The sequence below is a fragment of the Ambystoma mexicanum genome, chromosome 14, assembly GCF_040938575.1.
Source record: "Ambystoma mexicanum isolate Mex_15411 chromosome 14, UKY_AmexF1_1, whole genome shotgun sequence".
Lineage (NCBI taxonomy): Eukaryota > Metazoa > Chordata > Amphibia > Caudata > Ambystomatidae > Ambystoma > Ambystoma mexicanum.
The window spans coordinates 400,077,406-400,100,443 of NC_090940.1; the positions used below are offsets into that span (position 1 = coordinate 400,077,406).

The 23,038-nt window shown below is 46.7% G+C and overlaps 1 protein-coding gene across 1 annotated transcript in view; it reads right to left on the reverse strand.

Moving 5' to 3' along the window:
• PLCB2 (phospholipase C beta 2) overlaps positions 1 to 23,038 on the reverse strand; it is a 1,211,696-nt gene that overhangs the window by 1,045,232 nt on the left and 143,426 nt on the right. The window lies entirely within an intron of this gene.

Here is a 23,038-nt window from a genome sequence, read left to right on the forward strand (position 1 = left end):
CCAGCAAGAACATGTTTTCTTACACTGGCATTATGTACAAAGCCAACATGATGTGTGTTCTCACATTAGCATACATGCCTGGATTGGTGCTGCCAGTATGTACAGGTTCTCTTACAATGACATGGCATTTTTACTGGAATTATCGACAAAGCAAAGAAAAATGAGTGTTCTTATATAGGCAAACTGGCCTACACTGGTGCAGCCAGTAGTGACATGTATTCTTACAGTGGAAAAACAGTTTACTGGCAAATTGGGCAAATCCTACATGATGAGTGTTCCTATGTGGGGCTAATGGCCTAAGTTGGCTCAGCCAGTTTGCACATGTTTTTAGAGTGCATTGCATTTTTTACTGGCATTATTCTCTTTGGTGGTGATATTGGCATACAATGGCAAAACAAGTATGGACATGTTTTGCCATAGTATCATTACTAGCAACATAGGCAAAACAAACATGAGTATGTTCTTATGTGTGAGTACTGACATATATTGGTGCAGCTGCATATATAGCTGCCTCTAAACTGGGAACACAGTCAATTCGCTTTCTTCTTTCTCATTTAGTCCTTATGTCTACCAAAAGGGCATTTGCTGCATTTTAGAAAAGTAAACAAAGATTGATTGTTCATACAGCAACCAACCGGCTCCCTACAAAAGTATGTGTTATCTCCAAACAGAACTGCTAACTCTTTCAATGCATGCATGACAAGTATCTGACCACTTTTCAGGGAGGATGTTGGATTTTGAACATAGTTAAACCAAATCAAAGTAGCTCTATTTTGGGGACACAACCCATACAAACCCACAGATACATAAAATAAAACATTAGAATAAGCGCATTAACAAAACAATTAATTTCAGTCACAATCACAAAACCACATTTTCAATCAGAAACCCATTTCACATTGAAAGGATGTCAATCGTAAAATTATTCATAAATATCCATAAAAATTATAAAACATAATTGTTATGTATAACATTACTATAGTTGCTTCACCTGGAATTAGAACCATGCAGAAAGGAAAATGTGGGTTAATAGGCAAGTCTACACTCTGTCCATTCAAATGAAATCAAGTACTTTCTCTGTTTACACCAAGCCTTGCATTTAAGTATGTATGCCTGTATTCATGTATTTTGTGTTTATTTATTTATTTGGTTGTCTTAATATTTTTCAAAACAATGAAATAGAAGCTTGAAAAGCACAACCATGGATCCAACCCAAAATATTTGCGCAGTACATGGAAATGTTCCATTTTAGCTCAACAGTTAACGAGAGATACTCCTAGCTCTGTAGACATGCGTTCCATTAGTAAACAATACCACACCTCAAACAAGTATTAGGTCCACATATCTCTATAATTCTCAATTCTTACTTGTGCGATTTCTACCTCTGCATATACTGCTCGGGAGAGGTCTACGGTTGTGAGCTTGATCCTCCTCACTTAGCACTTTGGGCCACACCAAGTGCCGCACTTTATCTCGTTCCCACTGCCCGGCCCACTGCCACTTCTCTGAAAAGGTCCACGCATTTTCGTCATCTTTAAGTCAAATATTAAAGGATGAGATGTCTCTTTTTCCATAATACTGCTATAGAGCGATTTCCCAGACCAGTGCCAACTGGCATGGAGTCCTTGTATGCCTCCAGTTTCGACACAAGACAGTCACCGCATAATGCTTGAGTGTTTTCTGGAGTCAAGTTTGTCAAAGGTCGCACCAGTATGCTGGAGCCATCAGGTCCTTCTAGAAACTCTCTTGATCAAGTAACTGGGTCCACATAGGTAATGTAAGAGATGGGCCCACCGGCTCCACTGGCTGTGCGGCTACAATCGTCGAAGGGGAACCTTACCAGAGGGAACAATCCGCAGATGCCATCGCACACACAGCTCACATCATCAGTCGGTATGCCGCGGTTTGACAGAACTATCATTCGTTTGCAATTAGGTCGACCACATTTGGTCAATTCGACCAAATAAACACATACTTTCATGTGTGTGCATGGGAGTATGCTGGTGGGGGGATGAGGAGGAGGGTGGAGGACTGGGGTGGGGAAGGTGGTCTTGGGCCGTGAACACCCCACAACAAAACTAAAATCTCGTATTAAGGTGGACTAAAATGAGTCCACCAAAATGCAGACGATCAAAAGATATTCTGTAAAACACTGTAGAACTCATTGTCACCAACACATTCAGGAAGACATACAGGGAAGGAAAGAGGAGAATGCCACACATCTCTCTCCTTTGACAAATACTCATACAAGCATCCTTATACTCCTGGCCCTAGACCACCACAGACACACAGAGCCAGACCCCAAATATACAACACAGACACAGGCAGGCAGTACGGGCCAATAGCAGCTTCCACTAAGCTCACTTGTTCTCAGTAAAGTGCTCCCCTGCTCATTTGATCTATTTCATATGGACCCAATGGAGAATGGGGATTTACTGCCCCCACACAACTCGGGATCCGGTGCAAATTGCACTGGACTGAGTTGCTGTAATGCAAATAGCGTTAGGCGGTATCCTGGCGCAATTAGCGCTGGGAATCTGCCAGGTCTTGATGAGGCCCTTTGGTTGTTACTTGTCCCAGGAGAATGAAAGGCTAAAGGGGCTTGGCCATGGGATTTAAACTTGCAAAGTGCTGGCTGCCTACATCTCACAAACCAACACTTAAGTGGTGTAGCTCTCTACCCTATGTCTGATTATGCATGTCTTACTACATCCAGAGTGTCTCACACTACCTTTCTTCCACACCATATTAGCACTTACAGCTAATTCGACTGGCCCTCATTACGACCCTGGCGGAGGTCCATGGTGCAATTTGCACCATGGACCATGGCGCAGAGCTGCCAACACCGCCATGGGGGTTGGCGGACTTACCGCCCCATTCCGAGGTTGGCGGGGCGGTAAGTCCCCAATCCCCATTTACCCTTCCCCATTCCCATTTTTGCCCCATAGGGTATAATGGGAGTGGGGAAGGCGTTAATTACGCCACCGTAAATTACGGTGGCGTAATTAACAACAAGTCCCATAGCGCCATGGATTTTTCCGCCTGCAAAAAGCAGGCGTAGAAATCTCCATGGCGCTACGGAATGTCGTAGTCTGGCGGAGAGGTACGCCATGCATTACGCTGGCGTAAACCCCTCTCCGCCAGGGTCCTAATGAGGGCCACTGTGTTTTATGGACCTTAACTAAATCTGTTCAGTAACTACTATACCATGGAAATTATTCCGGCTATGTTTGCATTATCTGAGTTCTATAATGTCCACCTGCAAAGGAAGAACAGGTAAAACAGGACCAATGACCTAAGTACTATGTATCCTCAAGTGTTGTCATTGACAAACCCACTCAATGTCATCATTTGGGAATAGTAGGGGCAGGTGGTAAAAGTCAAGAGCTCCAGAATATGGCACTATTCTCAGCCACCGGAGCTTCTTGCACTGTCTGTGATCACCTTTGCTGCTAAGTAGGCTGCACAGGCAATCTACACAGCCTTGCAACAGTCCTGCAGATCCCAGAGAGTCCTACTGCACATATGCTCCACTTACCTGTTGTTTGTACCTACACTGCCCCCTCCCATCCCTCGTTGATTTCCCCCCTTTCTGCCTCCATCCTATCCCCCAGGTCCTTTCCCTACTCGTCCCCTCGAAATCCTTGATCACATGTGCATCTGCATCCTTCCATCCTTGCCTGTTCACGCTGCGCGTCCTTGGCCGCAGGGTCCTTCGCAACCCTTGATCGTGTGTGCTTCTGCACCACTTGGCTTTGCTCTATCCTTGGCTTCACTCACGCAGCACGCTCCCGATTGCGTGGTCCCTCGCAATCTTCGATAGTGTGTGCCTCTGCGCCCCCTCCATCCTTGCCTGTTCGTGGTGCGCATCCTCGGCTTTTTTCCCTTGGTTTCCTGTGATCGCGTGTGCCCCCGCGTCACTTCCATCCTTGGCTTCGCCTCCGCTGCACGTACCCGCCTTGCGTGGTCCCTCGCAACCGTCGATCACACTGCATGTCCACGGCCCGTGGCCCTCGCACTCCCATGATCGCGTGTGTTTCTGCGCCACTTCCATCCTTGGCTTTGCTCATGATGCGCGTTCCCGACTTTCATGGTCCCTCACAATCTTCGATCGCGTGTGCCTCTGTGCCCCTTCCATCCTGCCTGTTCGCGCTGTGCGTCCTCGGCCCGCGTGTCTCCCAACCCCATGATTGCATGCGTTTCAGCCCCCCTTCCATCCTTGGCTATGCTCATGCCTGCGTGCCCACTGCCCACGTAGTCGCTTGCATTCCTTGATCGCATTTCTCTCTGCCCCTTTCCTTTCTTGCCACGCTCACGCCTGCGTGTCCTTAGCCCATGTGGTCCCTCGCAATCCTTGATCACGTGGGCTCCTCGCACCCTCCATCCTTGGCTACACTTGCACCTGTGTGCCCTTTTTGTCAGAGCATTCTCTCAGAACCCTTGATAGCGTGTGCCTCGCACCACTCCATCTATAGCTCGCCAGCACCCACGCGCCCCCCTGAGCGTCCTTGCTCCCCTGTTGGTCCTTACCCTCGCTTTCCCCTGCCCTGTCCCTCCTCCCTGTCACTTCCCTGTCCTTTGGCGTTTTGCTCTGTAACCCTGCTGTGCTCTGCCTTATTCTTGCTTTTCTTCAATGACTGCTCTGTTTTTGCTGTGTATCGCTCTGTGTTCTGCTGTTCTCTTCCTTCTTCTAGGTTTTCTTTCGTCGACTGCTCTGTATTGCTGTGTATTGCTCTATGTTCTGTGGTGCTCTTCCTTCTTCTAGGTTTTCTTTCCACGACTGCTCTATTCTTGATTCCCTGCTAACTTGATTGCTATTCATCATACTTCCTTGTGTTCCGTCGTGCTCTTCTTTCTGAGCCCTTTGTCTAATTTCATTTTATTTATTTTACTACTTGCTCTCTCCTCGTTCCGTCTCGTCTGCTTGCACCCCCCTTTATGTCCTCCCCATTGTCTCCAATATACTGGTCTCCAACACAGACCTACCTATCACTGATACCTACTCCAGCGCTTCCTCCAGAAAGACCCTCACAACATTCTCTTTGTCGTTCCTTCACCAGACCCGTGGACTCCTCATATGGTCTCTGTGCTCTCTCCCTTTTCTTCCTCTCCCATTAATGATGGCACCAGGTGGGAGACCCTCCTGGCCCCCTTCCACGCCTCTAAGGTCATCATTTATGTTTACCTGAATGGCACTGTCTTGGTCAACCTCCTTCTCTTTGATAGACGCTTCACGCGCCTTATCAATTTCCTTTCTTCTCCTGCTGTCCCTTATCTCCCTTCTTTGGCTTCCTTGCCTCCCTCTGCCACCTCTCTGGTACCCTCCTGCTCCTTGGCTACCTTGGCCTCTCCTCGTTCCTCTTCTGCCCTCCCTTTGGCTCCCTCTACACCTCCGCATGGAGTACCTCTGATTTGTACCCCTACCCAGAAGTCTTTCAAGGTTGGAAACCTTCTCCATATCGCCACTCTCAACTCTTGCTCAGCTGCCAAACACTCCTCTGACATCTCACATCTCCTGGAAGAACTCGACCTTGCTGTCCTTGGTCTCACCAAGACATGATTCACGGCCAGCTCTGTCATAAGCTTTGACACTCTCCTCCTGATGGCTCCAAAATCTGCTCTGTGCCCAGATCCAACCGTTCTGGTTGGGGTGTAGTCTTGATCTTCCCAGAGTGGATCCCTGCCTCTATCGTTCCTATGCAGGCCTACTCCTCCTTCAAATGCCTTGTCAGTAGGCTCTCTGTCTCTCTGTCTCTCTCTCTCTCTCCTGGCCATTCTCTTACCATGGCTAAATTGTCAGATCACCTCCTTCCTCCCCGAGTGGGCAGACCTCTCCTCCTCCCTCCTGACTTCAACCACTCAACTCCTCCTCCTTGGAAACTTCAACATCCACCCGGATGCTTCCTGTCCCTCCAATTGACTCTTTCGTGACCTCTGTGACTCTCTCTCTATTCTTCCCTCTGGCCCGACTCACTCTGCAGGGCACACTATGGATGTTCTGATTTCTTCAAACCTCCCCCTTTCTAACCCTATCACCACTCCTCGCTCCCGGAGTGACCACTTTCTCCTCTCCTCTCATCTCTCTCTCTCTACCCCACAGGCCAAGCCAATCCCCACACTGCCACCCACCTTCGCGGTCCTCTGACCCATGAAGCGTGTGTCAGTTGAGGCTTTCGCTGCCACTTTCTTTCCCCCTCCTGCACCTCTGGCTGACTTACATCCTGACACAGCGCTTTCCAAGTGCCACTCTTCTATCGCTGATACTCCTGATGTACTTGCCCCTGTCATGAGGATCTGCTTGAAGCCCAAAGCCAAGTGCAACTCCTAGTACAACTCAGACCTCGTCACCCTTAAACGCAAGTGTACGGTGGCTAAGAGGAAATGGCTTTCATCTTTTGCACCCTCTGAAAAACTGGCCTGCCACCTGCTCCAAAGACAGTGCCGACTCTATGTCCTTACTAAGAAGAGAGCTCACACCCAGGCTTGCGTCTCTGCAGCGTCTAACAACTCGGCTGAACTCTTTAAAATCTGCACGGAGCTGACCAATCCTGCTGCAGTCTCTACTTCTCCTGTTCCCTCTAGGCCCTCTGCATGGCCCCGGCTTCTCATTTCATCTCTAAAACCCGGGACATACTGTTGACCCTCTCTTCCTCTCCTCCTTCTCCCTCTACTCTCTCCTCTACCTCTGTCCTCCCTGCGGCCACCTCTCCTCCTCCCTTCTCTGCCTTTCCTCTGTTCGCACTTGACGAGGTTTATAGACAAGTCCGATCTATGAAAGTCTTGTAAAAACAGGTTCTTCCCTGTTCTTCCAAAACCATCAAAGACCACATTGACACCCTCACTCCAGCTCTGGCCGACTTCTGCAATTACTCTTTCACCACTGGAACCTTCCCCTCCCCCTGAAGCACTCTAAGTGCACCCTCTTCTCAAGAAACCCTCAGCCGACCCCTCCTGTCCGGATAACTATCACTCGATCTCCATCACTCCTTTCCTGGGCAAAGTCTTGGAAAAGCTGGCCATCTGCCAGCTTAATCTTCACACTGAATCTGTTGGTTTTCTCCATGGCCATCAGTCTGGCTTCAGAGCAGCCAGAAGCACAGAAACTCCTCTCATGAACATCCGTGAATACCTGCTCTCTAACCTTGATGCTAATCACCCCTCTGTCCTCAGCTTACTCAATCTCTCTTCTGCTTTCGACACGGTCAACCATGCCATCCTGCTCAACCAGCTCTGTGATAATCTGGGTATCACTGATCAGGCCCTGGCCTGGCTGATCTCTTTCCTCTCGGATCGACACCCCAGGTCCATCTTGGGACCATCCTCTCTTCTATCTCACTCTCTAGCTGTGGTGTTCCCAGGGGTCTAACCTTTCCCCCTGGCTGTTCAACCAATATATGGCACCACTTGCCCACCGCATTGATGCTCTCTGCTCCAACTTTCAGGGCTATCCGGATGGTGCTGAGCTCGCTTTCAGGCTTCCCGCTGCTGCCTCTTCTCCCTCTTTATCCCGGATTGTCTCTCTAAAATTCAGGAATGGTGAGCTGCCAATGATCTGTACCTTAATGCCAGCAAGACAGTGATCCTCCTCATCGGCACACCTACACCTTCCTTTCCTGTCACTCTCTGGCCAGCCTCCCTTGGCCATCTGCCTGCTCCCACCTGTAAGGCTAAAAGCCTTGGGGTCATCTTCGACTACACACGCTCGTTCTCGCCTCACATTTCTGACATCTCTAAGAAGTCAAATTACCAACTGCACCCCGTCAGAGGTATTCTTCCTTTCCTCACCTTACCCCAGAAGCTCACTTTCTCCAGAGCTCTGGTTCTCTCTAGGATGGACTACAGCTCATTCAGAACAGGACTGCAAGATTTTTCCTTGGCCTCAAGCCCAGAGATTGTATCTCTCCAGCCCTGAAATCTCTCCATTGGCTCCCACTGGTTGCAAGGATCAAGTTCAAGACCCTCTGCATTGTCCACAAGGCCTTCTGGGGCTTGGGCCCATAATGCCTCCAACTCTCTCCTCTGAAATATCTTCCTACTTAAGCTCTTCGCTCCTCCACCTCCAAATCCCTGAGGGTCAGTCGCTTTTCCAAGCATCGAGTTGGGGGCAGATCTCTTTCCTCAGCTCGCGTCTCCCTCTGGAAAAGCCTCCCTGTCTTTCTGAAACTTGAACAGAACCATCTCTGGCTCTGGAAGCACCTCAAGACCTTCCTCTTTGCTTCTGCCTTCTCTCTTCCTCTCCTCTACTGATCTCCTGTCTGACACTGCACTGGTCACCTGGCTACCCTCTGATTTCGGGCCCAGGTTCCTGCCTGCACAGTAGCACACCTGCACTGCCTCCTGGCAATCATTACACCTGGGTCTGTATCTGCAACCCTACATTCACCTAAGCTGCACTTATTAGACACCCATTGTCTGCACTTTTACCCTCGCACTTGCCACCTGCTGGGTGCACTACTTGTTTTTATCCTTTGTGCAGCACTTGCCCTTCCTCCCCCTCCCCTGGCACTTTTCCCCTCTCCTCTCCCCTGTACTTGCGCGATTTCAATGCCACTAGGCCTAGTAAGATCGCTATCTTTGTCCTCCCTCTGTTTCCCCTCTCTTTCCTCGTCGCACCTTGAAACAATTATGTATAGGCACGTTATAAATTCCATATCATATCATATAGGAACCACTTCGGTGCTTGCAGTACTTTGAGATCCTAGAATACGCACAGTTTGGGAACAACTATTCCTTCTTGCAATAACCTAACACCAAATTTGCGGTACTTGCATGCAACAAACATCTTCAAGACTACACAGGAATCCAAGGAGGTGTAAGTGATGGGGGGGCATTATTAAAAGAATGCCTATTGTGTCTGTGTCTTATTTCCATGTGTTATTTTCACCGTCAACGTTTGGGGAATGTCATATGTTGCAAGTAATACCGCAGTGACCTCTACTAACACAACCCCAACTCCAGCAGGTGGAACGGCCATGAAAGGTGGAAAGGTAAGCACTGTAAGTACAGTAAGGAAAGGAAGATGCAGTGCTGATGCAAACATGGGAAGGGTGGATCTCGATCTCACTGATACTGCTTGAGTATCTAATAACATGTAGTACAAGCACATAACTAAATTAAATAAACAAACCACAGGGGACAGCTGCTATGTCTGCTCACTAATCCCCTATGCTATGAGTGCCTCCAGAGCATTTGTAGCAACTGAAATACCAGCAGCAAGAGCATAATGCCTTATGTTACCATTCATGGTTACAACCCGAGGAAGATTTCAAGGGAGAACAGCAGCATTGCGATGGATGTCCAAGGCAACATTCCCCTATGAATATAGTTATATAAAAACACTTTACATGATGGACGATTATTGGAAACAAGACCATGCTATACAGTACATAACTGACTGCCCACAGAAAGGAGAGACAAAAACAATAACACTGAAAGAATGACCATGTCATAAGAAGGGACCCAAGGAAAAAGATAGAAGGAGAATCAGGATGCTGGGAACGACCACAGATGCTTGTGTATGGTCACGTGTACACAGCTGAAGGATAGAAGGAGGGAGTAGTAGGTAGCAAAGCACATACGCTCCTACAAGTTCCAGTAAACACAGCACAAGCAGAAAATTATAAATGCCTGAACGAATGGGTTGCAAGTGCAAAGGTACTGACCTGGGTGGATAATGAAGCAAGACCAAAGCCTATAATACCATTGAAGAAAGCAGAATTTTGTTTCCATAATGATTGTGTAGTAAAGGTTTGAGAAAACAAAGAGTTCAAGTACACAGAAAAGCATCCAAGCATGAGGGTCGGTGCGGCAGTAATAATGGATCATTATTGGGCGTGCAGATCTAGGCCGTATGAGAAGCTGCCACCCAACTGGGGAGAAGTATGTTCGTTGGTGCACATCAATACGCCAGCACTAGTAGAACCACAAAAGGACATTAAAAGAGAAGACCTCCCTAAAATGGACAATGCAAGAAGAAAGAAGTGGTCAGTAGAAGTGAGTAGAGTGAAAAGAGAGAACAACTTCTCATCAGCATCAGAAGACTCATTGGACGACGTACCTCCTGAACTCTGATTGTTCAGTAGGACAGTGATGTTCTTTGCGTCAGTAGTTCCAGCTGTACAGACATACACACACGCAAAATGGCTCCAGATTATGAGATGGGAACTTATGCAGACAATAAACTCAACTGTAAATGGCTTCACTGCAATAAAAGAAGAGCTCCAAGCAGTAAGGTCGATGGCTGTCCAGAACAGATATGTTCTAGACCTTCTCACAGAAATGGAAGGAAGAGTTTTCATCAAGATTGGGTTTTCTTTCAGTACATTTGTGTCTGCAAACGATGAAGCAAATGGAACACTCACAGAAGCAGTTACCAGATTGTCAAAAATGCATGCCAAGAAGAAGGAAGAAGCTAGAGGAACAGGAAAAGATATATTTTCATGGATGCCAACATGGATGGACGACAGACTAAATGTATTACTAGGAGCACTAATATTGGTTCTAGTAGCACTATGTGTGATTAAGATCTGCATCACACAATGCCACAAGAGGACAGAGAAAACCATGGGGGTGAAAGTACTAGTAGATATAAATAAAAATGGTGAAGAAGATAATATAGTAGAAGAAAGAAAGAAAATAAGGACACAGATAAAGAAGTGCCCATTGTTCCCAACTGAGATGATAACATTTGATGATCCTGTGGACCACAAGAGGTGCTGTGCTAAATGGGTATGGTGTAACCCAGAAAGAGACTGCAGTTACATAACATGGAGTTTCGATGACCATGCAAATTACTATGGACATCTTGGAGGAATAACGAAGATATGGCTACCAAAAGCAACCGTGACGAGGTTTGGTGGAGTTGTCGACAAGTCGACCAGAGGGGGCACTGAAGAGATGATCCCTGGAATGCCACTCTTGACCGCATAAGCATGAGAGCCCGAAGAGCCAGAAATGCAAGATAGCAGTCACTGTTTGGCCAGCCCCCAGGACGGCCAGTGACATCTACATATGCGAACAGCTATTCTCTCAGGCAACCATTCAAACCTTATCCAGCTGATGTCTTCCTAGATACAGGTGCCTCAACATTGATCGTGGATGCAGGTGCCCCACTGGACCTGATTAACTAATGACAAATATCCTGCTATGGTGACGTCATTAGAGACACCACTACACAGTAAAGTTAGCCACGATGCAAACTCACATCCCTGCACAAAGTTACACGGACACACACGTGCACACAAGAACATGCACAGTTCTGTAGGTAGAAGACAGATACATGTATATATAATGTCAGAAACCTTTTCTTTTCACTAGCAAAATGCAGAAATGAAGAAACACAAGAGCTACAGGATCATATGAGAAACCGGGAAGGACCAAGTACCACTATCTCACCAGGAAAATAATACAATATAGACATATAGAAATCACAGCATGACTATAGTAGAATTACATGAAGCTTCGGGCCTCAGATTATGGGACAAAGGAAAAAAGATTTTGCAGCACACTGTCCAGGTCTAGTGCTTGCAGCCAAGGTCAGAGTTGAGAAGAACATTCCTGGCCTCAGAGACAAGAAGCCACCTGCAAAATAACAGATGAATCCTCACTAATTGCAGACAGAAAAGCTCAATTTTGCAGCCGAGAAATAGCTATTTACCTGTGGTGGGAAGAGCAGCAGTTCCCAGCAAAGCAGACACAATATGATATATGTGTTGTTTTACGATGTTGCAACCTGCAGGCTCTCTCTAAGGCACAGTGGTTATATGAGTAGCAATACTGGGGAGACATAGGGCCTCATTAAAAGTATGGAGGTAGCCATGCCGCTTTTAGGGGCATGGCTACCCCCATACCGGGTACCGGGTGCGGGATCCAGGAATGAGAAAATACCGGGTCATTCCGAACTTGGAGGGCCCGGTAATTCCCTTTCCTGGAACCCGGACCAGTAGATCCCCATTTGAGCCCCCATAGGGCTCAATGGGAATGGGGAGGATGCTAACAATGGGCCCGTTAATGGCGGGCCCGTTGTTAGCATCCTGTTCTGCTAGCGGGTCCCGCTAAGGACCCCATGTTTTACCAGGCGTCCTTAGCGGGACCCGCAAGCAGACCTCGTAATGTGGGGGTAGAAGGTGAACGGCGCCGGCAGCTCTACTGCCGCCCTTAACCCTCTACCACCTTCCTCAGAATGAGGCCCATAGACTTTCTCATCACCTTGAGAAGGTGCATGCAGTACTGAGAACAGAGCTGGCTCCCAGGCCTGGGGATATCAGCGTCAGACAATCAGGAAACACAAATCCAGGGGTGGATGGCAAAGGGCAAGTGCCAATGGTAATCCTGCGACCCTGCAACAATATAATAGATCGTTTTCGGGGAAGGCTCAAGTAAAGCCACCTGACATGAGAGGGCTAGTCAGCTCATTTCTATAGGTGCTAGCTATTGGCACTATCACCCCATCTACCCTAGCGTGTAAGCTCTTGGTTTTTGGGGAAGAGCCCTGAGTTGTGAGGTCACACCCCAACAAAAGCTCCTGACACAGACTCAGGAGCTGTGATTGCTGGAGATTTTCCTATTTCCTGTATGATCCCTGTCTGTTATGGAAAATAAAGGACAGTTCTAACTTGCCCTTGGCTGAGACCTCCGTCTGTATACCGGGAGTGTGTTTGTTGGGCCCCAGGTGCTCTGAATGGTGAATGTGTAGTGTGAACCCCGGTCCTCTGGTATACCTAAACATAACCCATCCTCCTTATGTGCTGCTCCCAGTAGATGAGTATTTTGCTCATTTGTAATATAATATTGGTATTTCCCTTACCGTGGCTACTATCTATCGGCCACCTGGTCAAATTTCCTCCTTCCTCTCTGAGTGGGCTGACCTCTCCTCCTCACTCCTGTCCTCAACCACTCAATGCATCTTTCTTGGAGACTTCAATATCCACCTTGATGCCTCCTGTCCTCCCTCTGGACTCTTTCGCAACCTCTGCGACTCTCTCTCACTCTCTATTCTCCCGTCTGGGCCGACCCATTCTGCAGGGCACACTCTTGATGCTCTGATCTCTTCTGACCTTCCCCTCTCTGGCCCTCTCTCCACTCCTCTATCCTGGAGTGATCACTTTCTCCTATCCTCCCACCTCACCTTCCCTACCCCACAGGCGAAGCCATCCTCATCACTACTGCCACCCACGTTCGCGGTCATCCGACCCATGAAGCGTGTGTCAGTTGAGGCTTTCACTACCACCTTCTCGCCCCCCCCTCCCCTTTCGGCTGACTCCCACCCTGACACAGCCCTCTCCACTCTGCTATATCTGATACCCTTGATATCCTTGCCCCTGTCATGAGAATTCGCCTGAAGCCCAAAGCCAAAGGTAACTCCTGGTATGACTCGGATCTCGTCACCCTTAAACGCAAGTGCAGGGTGGCAGAGAGGAAATGGCGTGCTTCATGTTCATCCTCTGACAAACTGGCCTGCCGCCTGCTCCAAAGGCAATACCGGCTCTCCGTTCTCACTAAGAAGAGAGCCCTTATCCAAGCCCGCATCTCTGCGGCATCTAACAATTCGGTCGAACTCTTTAAAATCTGCAAGGAGCTGGCCAACCCTGCTGCAGTCTCCACCTCTCCTGTCCCCTCCCAGGCCCTCTGCACGGCACTGGCCTCTCACTTCATTTCAAAAACTCATGACATTCTGTCCTCACTCTCCTCCTATCACCTCCCCTCCTCTATTCCCTGCTCTCCCTCTGGCCCTTCTGCAGCCACCCCTCCTCCCTCCTTCTCTACCTTTCCCCTTTTTTCTGCTGACGAGGTTTCGAGACAAGTCCGATCTATGAAAGTTGCGTCAAAACAGGTCCACCCCTGTTCCTCCAAAACTATCAAGGACCACATTGACTCCCTGGCGCCTGCCCTGGCTGACTTCTGCAATCACTCCTTTGCCTCTGGAGTCTTCCCATCTCCCCTTAAGCACTCCCTTGTGCACCCCCTTCTTAAGAAACCCTCCTCCGACCCCTCCTGCCCAGCTAACTATCGCCCAATCTCTATCACTCCCTTCCTGGGCAAGCTCCTGCAAGCTCCTGGATCCATCTCCCAGCTTAATCTCCATGCTGAATCTGTTAGTAGTCTTCATGACCATCAGTCTGGCTTCAGAGCTGCCAGAAGCACGGAAACTGCTCTCCTGAACATCCGTGAGGACCTGCTCGCAAACCTTGACTCTAACACCCGTTGTGTTCTCATTTTGCTCGACCTCTCTTCTGCCTTTGACACTGTCAACCACACCATCCTGCTCAACCGTCTCCGTGATAACCTGGGTATCACTGGTCAAGCTCTGGCGTGGCTGACCTCCTTCCTCTCCAATCGACCCTCCAAGGTCCAACTGGGTTCCTTCCTCTCTGACATCTTTTTCTCTACCTGTGGTGTCCCCCAGGGATCTAACCTCTCCCCCTGGCTTTTCAACCAGTATCTGGCACTTCTTGCTCACCCCATCGCCGCTCTCTGTCCCAACTTTCAGTGCTACGCGGATGATACCCAGCTCATTTTCAGGCTACCCTCGGCCTCCTCTTCCCCTTCCCTCATCTCTGACTGTCTTTCTGCTACCCAGGAATGGTGTGCCGCCAACAACCTCTGCCTTAATGCCAGTAAGACTGAGATTCTACTTATCGGCACACCCACTCCCTCCTTCCCTGCAGCTCTCTGTCCGGCCTCCCTTGGCCCTCTTCCTGCTCCTACCTTCAAGGCAAAAAACCTCAGGGTCATCTTTGACTCCACACTCTTTTTCTCTCCTCACATATCTGACGTCTCTAAGAAGTCACACTACTAGCTACACCTCCTCAGACGTATCCTTCCTTTCCTCTCCTTCCCCCAGAAGCTCACTGTCTCCAGAGCCCTGGTTCTCTCGAAGCTGGACTACTGCAACAGCCTCTATCTAAATCTTCCTGCCTCTACTCTCCGCCCTTTGCAACTCATCCAGAACAGGACTGCAAGACTTGTCCTTGGCCTCAAGCCCAGGGACGTATCTCTCCAGGGCTGAAATCACTACACTGGCTCCCAGTGGCTGCGAGGATTAAGTTCAAAACCCTCTGCATTGTCCACAAGGCCTTCTGGGGCTTTGGGCCAAAATACCTTCAACTCTCTCTTCCTAAATATCTTCCTTCTCAAGCTCTTCGCTCATTCACTTCCAACTACCTCAGGGTCAGCCGCTTCTCCAAGCAACGAGCTGGGGGTAGATCTCTCTCCGCAGCAGGGGCCTCCCTCTGGAACAGCCTTCCTGCCTCCCTGAAACTTGAGGAGAACCATCTCTGGTTCCGGAAGCACCTCAAAACCTTCCTCTTTGCCTCTGCTTTCTCTCCCTCTCTCCCCTGGTAAAATCACTGAACCTGCACTGAATCTGCAACTGCGCCACTCACCCATTTCGGTCCTTGGCCCAGCCACTCTTCCCTGCACTGCCTACCTGCACTACGGGACTGTCTCTGTATCCTGCAGCCCCTTCTCCCGGCACTTACCTTGCACTTGCCACTAGCTGGCCCTATTATTTATCTTGTATTCTACTAACAATGTACTGCAATTTCCTTGCACTTGCCACCAGCTGGCCCTATTATTTATCTTGTATTCTACTAACCATGGACTGCACTTTCCCCTCTCCCCTTCCCCTTGCACTTTTCCCAGTTCCCCTACCCTTGCACTTGCGCGATCTGAATGACACCTGGCCTAGTAGGATCGTTGTCTGTCTCCCCTTGTTCCTCCCCCCTGCCTCGTCGCGCCTTGAAACACTTGTGTATAGGCGCGTTACAAATGCCATATCATATCATATCATGTTTATGAGAGTGTTGACCACATGTTGTGAAGGATTTTAAACTGTCTGGTTTGCTGTAGCGAGGAACACACAGCAATGATTGAAAGGGAAGATGGTGGCTCCATTACTGACCATTAGGCAGTTTCTGCCTGTGATTAGCAGGGGCTTGAAGTGCCAATGCTAGAAAGTTGAAAACATATGGTGATGTCCATGCTTGCAAATATACACAGCTTTAATCTTCCCATAAAGGGGCATACAGGGTGTGGGGATACAGAAATCCACAATAGTGCTTTCCTCTTTCGGAGGGTGTATCACAGCTGAGTGCCAGCATGCTCCATAGAGTATTGAAGGAATGTACCTTTCCCTTTGTCCCTTGTTCCGGAGAGTGGATTTCCTGAATAATATTTCTGGGTTGATTTCTAACTAAAATGCAGCAATATGGAGGGAAGGGAAATATTGAAAGCCCTCCAAGGGAAGGGGGATTTCATGTTTATATTAGGTAGGAATGGCGACATAATTTTGGACATGTTTTGGATATCTCTGTTTCACAGCATATGGCAAGTGCAGTTTCATAACATTTCCTCCTCATTAACTCCTCTCTTTAATACATTTGGCAAATGAGTTTCTGAGGGTCTACAGAAAATGTCAGCTCGGAATACCCTAGTTCCAAAAACACCATATTAAGCCTACAAAAAGTAATGTCGATGTAGTGTTCATCAATTCAACTCATGAAAAGTGTGCCCAGAAAAGAAACCATCAAGAACACACTGTGCTTTTCTGAAAGGCCCCATCTCTCAACGGCTTCAACAGATATGGGACTGTACTTTATGGATGTTATCAAAGAAGGGGAGGAAGGAAAGCTCAGGGCCAACATGTTTGTCTTAAGGAAGCAAGACAACGCGGAGCAACACAGGTTTGAATCCCGGTCCCACACTTAGGAAACACTTGCTGGTATTAAGCGCGTTATAAATTAACAATCAAATAAATACAAATAAATCATGTAGACCCTCAGGCAGGGAGGAGGCTGACATGCCAGTTAAGAGAGATAAGAAGTATCAGGCTCTTGACTCATTGCCATGTAATGGCATGAGTGAAGTGTCCTCTATGGAGTTCTTCCAAAACTAAGAAGAACCTGTGTTTTTCAATGATGTTGTTGCCTTTTCACATCACTCACTCAGAAGGAAGTATTGGCAGGTCCTTTAAAGTGTTTACATCAGACGGCAACAGAGCTCTCTTCTTACTCTGGTCAGTGGGTTCCTCTGCCTCATCGTGTGCTGGTCAGAGCCGGAGAGCAAAAAAAGATACAACAGCTTCTAAAAGGAATGAAGTCAGAATGTCTCAGACACCCCTCACCCCCATGAAGGTAATGTTTCAGGTCACAATAGTGGATACCAAATTGACAGTCTGCTTCTCTTCTGGTAGGTTAAATGACTTTCTGCTGCCGATTTTTCAATTCCTTCTTTTTTTGCTGCCATTTTCCCCCAATTAATTTTGCTGTGAAAATGTGGGGAGAGACCAGTGCAGTCCCACCTCAACCCCACCTATCCTCCACACTCTACCTTTGCCATAGTGCCTCAACAAAACACCCCCCCCCCTGCATTTGCACGGCCAACATTTGGTCAAAAAGAATTGTGATAAAAAAAATACTGAGGTAAAAAAAGTCTGTAAAACACTCAATACCTCTAGGAATGGTAGGATCTTAAGTGGGGTAAAGATATGTTGACAGGATAACATTTTGAATGTGGAAGACCACTGATCAAAAGTACGAGACTAAAGCATCAGGCAAATCATTGGACCCAGAGACAATCAATTGTGCATGTTTTATGTTTTCTTGGAAATGCACATGTATCTATTTTACAAGAGGGGAAAAGACGTATTCCTGATAATCAGCTATGAGACGGGTGGTCTTGTTGCAACCCAGGCAGATTGTTAGGGTGGTACGTTGTTTCCCGGAGACAATATGGTGAAGTGATGGGCAAATATGCTATTATGCTCTCCTTACTGGACAAGGCTCAAACAATCATTGCAGTAAAAAATGTTGCCACGGTTCTCTAGTCAGCTGCCCCATTCCAACCCAATGCTTTGGGAAAATCAGCCCCTATGGCCAAAGAGACAATGCAACAAACAATCATTGAAGGCTGAATTTCCTCTTAGAAATTAGGCAAGCTTCATTGTTAGGCATGCCAGGAAAACTGCTGTCCAAGAAATTACCACAATAAATTTGTCACATTCCTTCCTTTCCCTTGGATGGAAATATTCAGCATTTTTTAGATGCCAGATCTTTTGTTCCTAGGAGCTCTAGGGTTCTAGGGAGATTTTAATAAATCTGGCGATGTCAACACTCCCTCTCTGGGGAAACTCCCTTCCCATATGTCCAAGGAAAGGAAGCCGCTACCTGATCCTGACTCTGGGGGTGGCTGCCTGAGGGAGGATTATATGAGGGGAGACAACCCTCATGGGAGGGGAGGAGACTCATTGGCAGAAACATGGCATCCCCCTTTCCACTCATGGTATGACACCAACCCTTTGACTTGCCAAACCTGTATGGCATATCGTATCCAGCCCATCCACCTTGCTCTGACAGTAGACCTTGTTCCTATAATTTTTGCAAAACAACTTAGACGAGGAAGAGCACAGGGGCAATGCAGACCACTTAAGCTGCAGAACTAGAGACACACTCCAATGGTTGGATGGATCTGATAGGTGCAGTGACATTTAAAACCCTGGCATTGTGAGGAAGATGGAGATCCACTACACCCGATGCAGATCGGGAAGCTAGGAGGAAGACAGCTTCAGAAGGGTACATCATTCTAATAAAACACAGCTAGCTGAGCACACTCCGGCTAGCTTATGCGTCTCCTCAGGCCTAACGCAGCCAGAACTCAGTCTGGGTGTCCACCCTCCAGACTGAACACATCCAACTGATTTCCTCAGCACCACACCTACCGCTAAGAAGCAGCTATCATGCAACAACCACACCAGCTGCACACATATCCAGTGCACCCATGCACTTTACAACACTCTCTCTCTCTATTGACGAGGGCATTCAACCTACCAGCGCTTTGAGATGATACCAATGATACAAGGCGCTATATAAATGCCAAATAACATAACATAACATAAAGATAGCCGAGGCTGGGGTTGAAGTAGGCTTGCTCTACGAGATTGTTTAAGAGTTCTTAGATAGATTGCCTGAGTTAAAGCCAAACAATGTTGCCACTGACCCTCTCACCGTCCCACCAATATGCAGCATCCAGTGGATCTTGCTCTGCCATGAGCTTTCAGTAGTTTGGCGTCACAAGGAAAAAGAAAAGTATAAGACCCCTCATTTGTAAATTCACTTTCGACAGACAGACTGACCTCATTTTGTCATATATTTGCATACATACCATAGGGCGGCAGTCGCTGGCCTATTGTTAAGGTGGAAGCTGTTCACATAGACTTTTCCCAAAATTCTAATGCTAAAACATTTGACTTGCTGAATAGATGTGTATGAAATTTTCCCGCAAAAAATGTTTGCCCTGGGCCCCTCCAAACTGGAAATAGTTTGGAAAATACATTAAAATAGGAAAAGATTTTAAGAAAACAAAAAAACACTGTTTTCAGCCTAGTACCATTCATTTTCCCATAGGGAAAAAGTGCTTGTACTTAAAACTCATTGCGCAAAAACCTCTGGATGGAATAGCACCAAATAAGATGCAACTTGAGCACAAAGCTTTGCAGGTGTGTCTTTCGCGGTTTGGGGTAAATCAGTTCAGTAGTTTTTACAATATTCGATGGAGACAGGAGTGCCCCAAGCCTTTGAAAAACATATTCATCATCATCAGCAAACACAATTTCCATAAAGACATAAATACAAACAAGATTTTACAAGGCAGTTCGCAAATATAATGTGCCAAATAAGAGACAGTAAATCAATGACAAAATACAGATCCCTGATAAAATAAGCTATACATTCATTAGAAATGTCCTCCTATATATGGCGTGTCTTATAAATGATAAGAGACCAGCCCACCCGGGGGAAAATCAGCCCACAACAAAAAGAACAGCGCCCCTCTGATCTGAACTGGCTGAACTGAAGTTCACGCAGTATCAGTCTCAAAGTCCTGGCTCTTGACTCAAAGTATGCTGGGCAAAACAATAAGAAATGGGCCAGACCCTCCAGAGGAGCAATACAACTAAGCACGATTGATTGGCAATATCATGCTCCCAGATGGCCGTAATGCCTCTGAGGTGGAGGCAATTAAAACGTGCTCTTGTAATCAATATTCTCTGGCTGGTGAACTCAGCCTAGAAAAGAGATTTCTAAATACTCGGGACAGTTACAATAACAGGCCGCCTATTAAAAGGTATTAACAACTCCTCAGATGCCCCTTTTCCAGCCTGTGAGATTTAACTCTTGCATTTAGGGACTTTACCATGTTTCATGCTAAAATTCCTGATGAATTGAAATATGAACCAGCATTGATTGCCCCAGGCTCTGTTTATATGCAAGAAAGCCAGGGGATCCAAACATTGGGAGCTTTCAAGATTAAATACTTGATTAGGTTGTGCGTCAATCCAGCCTTATCGTTACTCCATATACAAAGCCAATGTAGTAAAGGCTGTGAGCAGGTTGGAGGTTAGAGATTGTCGGAAGTGGCTATTTCAGTCGTTTCAGTCACAGTGCGGCTTGACAATCGGACAAGACCAGACGTTGAGAGCTCCCTTCCTCTAACGCAGTGAGCATCGGAATCAAATCGGATTGGCAGCAGCTCAGCATCAGCCGAGAGTGGTGAGCTGACAGAGGCAGAGTCCGGGGGGTTAAGATCTACTCTGCCTCTGCGACAGAGGAGTATAAAAATGATATTAAGGAACTAGAAAGAGTCTTGAAGAGTTGGCTTGAGAAGCATCCAGCAGGGAGGGTAATAGTAGCGGGTGATTTAAATGCTCTGTTATTAATCGATCAATGTGAACACAGTGATGAGGAATCGGCTCGAGAGCCGGTAGCTTTGTGGAATGGAAGGGCTGGCTCATGGGCTAGATTGTTCTTTTAGTTTGATTTGACATGTTTAAATAGTCTTACTAATGGGGATGATGTAGTACCATACACATGGACCAATGGCATTAGTTCCTCTTTCCTTGATTATGTGTTTATGAACAGGAAAACTAAAAGGGAATGTAAAATGTTTAGGATTTCTTCCTTTTCTCCCAGTGATCACGCAGCATTGTCATGGGCCTATATGCTGTCAAAAATGCAGAAATTTAATGAACTACACCATCAGCTCTCTGCCAATGTACAAGGAAACCGTATAGTATGAAACAACATGAATATTGAAAGAATTAGCTCCTACATAGACATACATGTTTCATTGGTGGTGAACTGGCTAATTAATAACAACTGGGATTTGTCGCACTTCATGCAATGGCTAAATACTAAAATCAAGCTTTTTCTAAACATTGTAGGCCGGATATTGATCATACTAATGTGTATGACCCGGAGATACAAATGTCAAAAAGTACTCTGCGTAAAATACATAAAACGATCGACCAGAGTGCCAGCTGCTCTATAACAAAGGAAATCCAGTTAAAGTGCCAAGCACCTACTAAGTATAAGAACAGGGTAGGAATGCATAAGTCCGCCCTTAAATCGGCAATCTAGTTATCTCTTTCCACCATCATTAGGAAAGGGGATGATAACAAATTCTGGAGTATGGTGCAAGGTTTTCTAAGCAAGGCTACTATAATGGAACTTAATCCAATTGACGAGACAGGGTGGCATTTAACTATCAGAAAAATGTTTTATGATATTTCCCCTCAGCATGAGATAGAGCATACATTTGTTCCTTCACCCAATACACTGAAGACTTCTCACAGGATAACATCGTAACAATTATTAACTCACTTAAAAGCTCCCGCACACTGGGGCCAGACACCTTATCGAATGCGGTATTAAAAGCAAATCCGCAATTCTGGGTCCATATATTAGAACAGTTGGTTGAAAGAAAATTGAGATAAGGGAAAATTCGGGCAAGTTGGAGGCGTGCCATCATGATTCCTGTACATAAAAAGGGTGATAGAGCAGACACGACCAATTATCGTCTCCTGGCGACGCGAGACATAAGATTTTCGCAAAAATATTATTTAAAAAAGTGTCAAGGTGGTTGCAAAAGGAGGGGCGATTGTCCCCTTTTCAGACAAGGTTCAGAAAAGGTTTTAACACCTTGCATAACATCTGTGCCCTACAATATCTGATTTCTGAGTGTAAGTGAACCCTGAAGGACAAATTATATTTGTGCTTCATAGATTACCGTAGGGCGTTCGACACAGTATCACGCCCCAAGCTCTGGTCCAAATTGCATTGTTGGGGTATGGCTCACTCTATATTATATTTCATTAGGCTCTTATATTCAGAGAATAGTGTCATTTGTCAGAGCCAAGAGGGAGTGGTCTCGTCTGACATACCAATTAATATTGGTGTCAGACAAGGATGGGTTCTCACTCCGTTATTATAAAACCTGGATTTAAGCGACATGCAGAGAAATTATCATCCACTAGACATTTTCCTCTGAAAATAGGCTAAATTAATATCACTTGGCTCAGTTATGCTGATGACACGATTCTCTTAGATCGACATGCAATTGGGTTACAACGTTCAATCTCGGCCCTGGCCATATATTCTGAGCTGAACAATTTAAAGATCAATGCAGTGAAAACTAAAATGATGCTAATAGGCTCCAAGCATAAGCATAATACCTATAAGAGGTGCCTGAGTGGCTGTCCTTTGGGCGTGGTCGACCAATACATTTATTTAGGATTTCCAATTTGTAATTCCCCATCCATAGAATTGATCTTTGAGCTGACATGCTCAAAGATCATAATAAAATTGTTTATGTACAAGAACATGATGCTCCTAAAGGGTGGGGATAACATTGAAGGCCAAATAATCAAATACACTAAGAGCATGGTACCTGCCGTATTGTACCGGCAGTATTACCTGAAGGTCTGACAACTTGGAGGGACAAATTAGAGGGGAAAATATTGAGAAAGATTTTAGAGGTCCCCCACTCAGTGCCGGTTGAAGCACTAAGGTGCGAGTTGGGCATACAGTCCCTAAGAATGCATTAGCTAGTACAACGTTGTGTATTGTATATTGCGATCAAGCATCGTTCTGAGATATCGGGTTCCATTTATCAACATTTAGAGTGCCTGGACAGAACAGATTCTAAAAACGAATTTTTAACACAGTTGAGAAATACTGCCTTAGCACACCTGGCCTTAGTAAATCTG